Source organism: Peromyscus californicus, unplaced genomic scaffold (genome assembly GCF_007827085.1).
Source record: "Peromyscus californicus insignis strain IS unplaced genomic scaffold, ASM782708v3 Scaffold_7__1_contigs__length_154581171, whole genome shotgun sequence".
In the NCBI taxonomy this organism is placed as follows: Eukaryota; Metazoa; Chordata; class Mammalia; order Rodentia; family Cricetidae; genus Peromyscus; species Peromyscus californicus.
Genome location: NW_026294595.1, coordinates 27,275,756 through 27,281,255, shown reverse-complemented (window position 1 = coordinate 27,281,255; position 5,500 = coordinate 27,275,756). Strand labels below are relative to the sequence as shown.

The 5,500-nt window shown below is 41.1% G+C and overlaps 1 non-coding gene across 1 annotated transcript; it reads left to right on the top strand.

Moving 5' to 3' along the window:
• Positions 1-3,272: 3,272 nt before the first annotated feature.
• Positions 3,273-3,390, top strand: LOC128102752 (small nucleolar RNA SNORA29). The gene has a single exon (XR_008215515.1). It is a non-coding gene; the product is annotated as a small nucleolar RNA SNORA29 (small nucleolar RNA).
• The last annotated feature ends 2,110 nt before the right edge of the window (positions 3,391-5,500 follow it).

Here is a 5,500-nt window from a genome sequence, read left to right as displayed (position 1 = left end):
AAATAAACTCTGCAGTGGGGTACCACTTCATGTGTGTGACAATGAAGAAACACTAGTATCATGAGGACATGTAGGATGACAATCCCAAATCGTTAATGGCAAAGCAAATAGGGCAGTCTCTGTGTAAAGCAGTTGGCAGCATCTCAAAATGTCAAACGTGAAATTACAACGTGACCCAGTCATTTCATCCTTCAAGAGGATTGAATGCAGGGAATGTAGTTCGGGTGGTAGAGAGCTAGCCTAGTGCGCCCATATCCCTGGATCCTATGCCCAGCATCCAGGAGACAGAAGCAAGAGGATCATCAGTTCAAGATCATCCTCAGCTATGTAAGGACCCAGCTTAGAGGCCAGAGACTCTGTTACAAACAAACAAAAACTTCTTAGGAAGGAACTGAAAATACTATATTTATACAAAAATCTGTATTTGAATGTTTAAAACAGTGGACAAAAGAACCCAAATATCCATCACTTGAGGAATAGATAAATAAAATGTGGTTATTTTAAATAACAGATCATCTAAAATATATATTTTAAATTTATTCTTTGAAAATTTCACACATGCATATAATGCATTTTGATCATATTCTCCCTCCTTTCCCATTGTCCTTCTAACCCCCAAAATACTCCTTACCAATTTTATATCTTCTTCTTCTTTTTTTAATAACCTGAGTCCAATTTGTGCTGTCCATGTACACTTGGGTGTTGGCCCATCTCTGGAGCCAGGGGGACCTACTAGAGACCATACCCTTAAAACTGACTTACTCTCCAAGCAGCCACAAAGACATAGCTCTTCTGCTAGGGGGAGGGGCTTACCTACTTGGTGCTATAATGTTGACTGGTTTGATCTTGCTCAGCTACAAAAGTAATGAAGTATTTATAGATGTTTCAATATGGATGAAAATATGCTAAACGGAAGAAGCCATTCATAAAAGTCACCTGTCATTTGATTCCAGTTATTGAATGTCCATATTTGTGGTTGTCAGGCACTAGAGTGTGGAGATAGGGTGGGGATGGGGACTGATAATGCATATGAGATTTCTTTTTGGGGCGATGTAAATTTCTGGACTTAGATAATGGTAATGGTGCTATAAAGTTATGAACATGCTAAAGCCACCAAGTTGCACCTTTTTTTTTTAAAAGTCCTTTTTGTTTGCTTGTTTGTTTTTGAGACAGAGTCTTATTGTTCATCCCAGTCAAGCCTAGAGCTCACTAGATAATTTAGCTAGTTCGGACTAAGATTCTTCCATGTTATTGGATTTTCTTCTACTCTAGCCCCACATTGGGTGTCAAAATGTTGGTTGTTTTTGCTCTTTTGTGGGGCTCATGACCCAGCTACCAAATAAATCACACACAGAGGCTTATTCTTAATATAAATGCTTGGCCCTAGCTTGGCTTGTTTCTAGCCAGCTTTTCTTAACTTCAATGATCCTGTCTATCTTTGGCCTCAGGGTTTTTAATCTCTGTCTATTCCTGTATATCTTTTCTTTCCTTCTTACTCCATGTCTGGCTATGTAGCTGGGTGGCTGACTCCTGACATCCTCCCCCTTCCTCTCTTGTTTCTTCTTCTTTCCCCTCTCCCAGATTTTTCCTTCTATTTATTCTCTCTCTGGCTGCCAGCCCCACCTGTCCTTTTTCCAGTCTCGCCATTGGCCATTCAGCTCTTTATTAGACCATCAGGTGTTTTAGACAGGCACAGTAACACAGCTTCACGGAGTTAAACAAATGCAACATAAACAAAAGTAACACACCTTAAAATGATATTTCCCAGCATTTCTGCCTTAATCTTTCAAGTGCTGTGACCACAGATCTGTTCCACCATGCCTACCTAAGCTGTGGCTTTAAATGGTGACTTTGAAGGCAGATAATTTATTCATTTATCTAATAAAAATGAGCTTAAAAATAAGGTAATAGATGATCAAACTCAATATCAAGCTTTAAATGTTTGATTGAAACAATAACCAGGATTGATTTTCCATTGTTACATTAGCACATATTTAAAATTTTGTACCACATAGTATTTCATAGCTACAAGGAAACTCCTTTATCTAATTTTGTTCAGAGTAACAAGATATAGCATGTTCATAACTTTTTAAAAAACAAACACACTTCAGTCAGATGTTGCAACATTTGCCTTTAATCACAGCACACCAAGACTGAGGCAGGAGAACAATGAGATTGAGGCTAGTCTGGGTTACATAACAAGTATAAAATAAAACAGATAAACAATATAAAACTCAATTTTTAAAATTAGATAGGGGCTTAAGAGTTGGCTTTGTCAGTGAAGTAGGTGTTTGCCACATAATCGTGAGAGCCTGAGTTTAGTCCCCAGTAGGCACATAAAAAGTCAGACATGGTGGTGAGTGTAATCCTAGCACAGTGGAAACAGAGATAGGCAGAGCTGCGGAGCTGTGGCCAAGCAGCCTCTCACTTCGGGTCCCAGGGAGAGAGCAAAAGACAAGGTCGATGGGCTGGCTCCTGAGGAATGACACGAGGTTGTCCTCCACACACACTCACACACACACGTGCACCCCCCAAACACACGCACACCAACGCTTCGCTTCCAAAAGATGAGTCTATGCTTTTGCTTTTATACATACCTGTATAAAAGCTGTTAGCTATAGCACTGTTACCAAGACTTAAACCACTGGCCACAGCTGAATAGTCACACAAGGAAAAATCAGCTACCATGAAATAAGATAAACTTACATGTAGGAAATGCCTACAATATGTTTTTTTAAAAATGTATCACAATTACAAATATATATATAATGCCAAATCTATATGTATTTTTACACATGTATACCTATATTTTATAGGTATTCTATTCATAGTACTTAAAAGGTACGTTACAGAGAACATTTGAGAGATGAAATCAGTTTCCTAGAGCTCACCATTTATGTTATCTATGATTGGAATTTTATTTAGTTTTGTTTAGCATGAGTTATCACATATTAATTTATAAAAATGTTCTCTCCTGTTAGTTGCCAAGAGTTCATATCATTTTGTACCTAAGGAGAAAAAGCTGGACTTTGGAAGTAAGAGGACGGTGCTGGTGGTCCATAACCCTGCCACTCAGAGGATGACGATGCCCGTGGGAACGAGAGGCGCTAACATGGCAGGGAAATCGTCAGCTTCACTGCCACCAGCGGAACTCCGTGCACACCTCACTGAACGTGAGGAGGACAATTTTCCGTGTCCTGTGAGAGCGGGCTCCCATTTTCTCAATGACTCTGTCCCCGGGAACTGGCTCAGGCGCTGCACACACAGCAGTTGTCTCCTTCTCCTACTGCTAGATTAAAGCGGCTATGCTTATGGAATAGATGAAAGGTGCCATGATATGAAGAGAGAGGGCCTTTCAGGGTCCTCTATGAAATGGCTGGACAGAACACTACTGCCTCTGATGGTTGACACTATGCTACGTGTGGTAAAACCCAAAAGTTTGAGTAATGGACTTGTAAGGATTTTTATCCCCTATGCTTTAAACAGGGAAGCCGCGCCATTTCACTGGTAAATGTAAATGTTAACGCGGATGAAGCTGAGTTTGCCTGCTAATACAGCTAGGCGTGTGTGTCTTCCCAAATTAGTGGATAGGCGGTGATTTCGTCTCTAATACGGTAATAGATGTGCTGCTGCTGTTGCACAGTTAAGACCGGAAATAAAATTGATTCTCCTTTTAAGCTGTAATTAGATTTGTATACATTTTGATTTGATTGCATGTTTAAGTTTTGGTAATTTCACCTCTCTTTAACTAAAAATAAAGCAAAAAACAAAAAACAAAACAAAAAAAACCCAGTAGTTATTTTCTAACCTGAAGTGAAGGTGGAGCAGAAAAGAGCTCTGTCACCACAGTCTTGGAGAAATGAGAATGGTGTGGAGGAGGACGCTGGCTAAGCGTGGACCTTATGTTTCTCTAGACAGTATCTCACCCTGTACCCCATGCTGGCCGCAGGCTGCTGGGATTAACACGTATGCCACCGCGAGGGGGTTAGCAGGAAGTCTTAATGGGATTTCGAATGGCTTCCTCTCTGCCTCCTTCAGAACGCCTTTTAAAATTTAGATAGGACGCGGATCTAGGCACACCATACACATGTATTGAAATATCACACTTTGCCCCACAAATATGTACAGTGACTGTTTCTCAAAGAATAATCTCAAAGAATAGGGAGGCCAGACCCCAGAGTGATGAAGGAAAACCAGCGCAGCCACCAGGCAGCTTTCAGGTACCGCGTCTTCTCCAGAGGCCAGCCGGACACTGGACCACAAGGTGGCTCAGCTAGGAAAGAGACCAAGAGCTCTTTGTTCTCCAGTCACCGTGAACTTTTAGAAAAAGGCATGCATGGTCTGCTCTGTTTCATTACTTAGTTGAGCGGTATCAGGAGGGAACGGTATGCAACCGTCACGCTTCTCAGCTACGGAGCAGCATGGCCGCGAGCGATGGTCCAAGCTCTTGGAAATGCCACCACACTCTGGGTTTCAGGTCGGGGCTGGCGATTGCTTTAAATTCTTTGTTTGCTGTGAATTCTGTTCAGTTAAAAAAAAACTGACACATTTCAAATCTAGACAGACAGGGAGCATCTGAAAGTTCCCGTGAGGCAGGCAGTCGTGTTGGGCTGTCTTGGACAGGTCTGTGATAGTATCTGTGTTTTGTTTGTTGTTGTTCTCTCTCTCTCTGTCTCTCTGTCTCTCTCTCTGTCTCTGTCTCTCTGTCTCTCTCTCTGTCTCTCTGTCTCTGTCTCTCTCTCTCTCTCTCTCTCTCTCTATATATATATATATATATATACATACATATGTGTGTGTGTGTGTGTGTGTGTGTGTGTGTTATTTACTGGCAAATTCCAAATGAAGCTATCACTGATGAATATGAAATGGCCAGTGACTATGATTGCGATGCTACTGTGTCCACAGCACAGACTTCAATTGACCCCTGAGCACCTGTTCAGACCAGAGATGATATGACACATTGGGAAACTGGGAAAACAATTCAGTAGATCTCAACAGCATTTACAAATAAAATCAAGGGTGATAAAATGGAACACATTAGAGTTTATACAGTAAAGGTAGACTGTTTATGGAGCCCAAGTTCATCGTGTGTGTGTAATAGTAGGTTTAACTTCAGATCAGATGCCTCGCTTATATTCATTGTCACAAGTACGAAAGGTATCCAAACTAGTGCTAACAAACCACAGCCCACAGCAAATCCAAAGCCTATGGAGTGTACGGCCTGCAGAACGGCTTTCATCTCTAGATGTTGCGGAACAGATCCAAATGAGTAGTTCATGGTGAAAATCACGTGATCTCAAACTTTTATGTCTACGTGGTACTGTTGGAATCTAACCATTCCCGTGTGTTTCCATATTGTCTGTGGCTACTTCAACAGGTTTGAGTCCAGTATTTAGGACAGTTACTTTATGGCTGACAAAGATTAAAAAAGGATAATATTTACGAAAACAAGTTTAGCAAACCTTGATCTAGAGGAGTTGTGTGTGTGTGCATGTGTGTA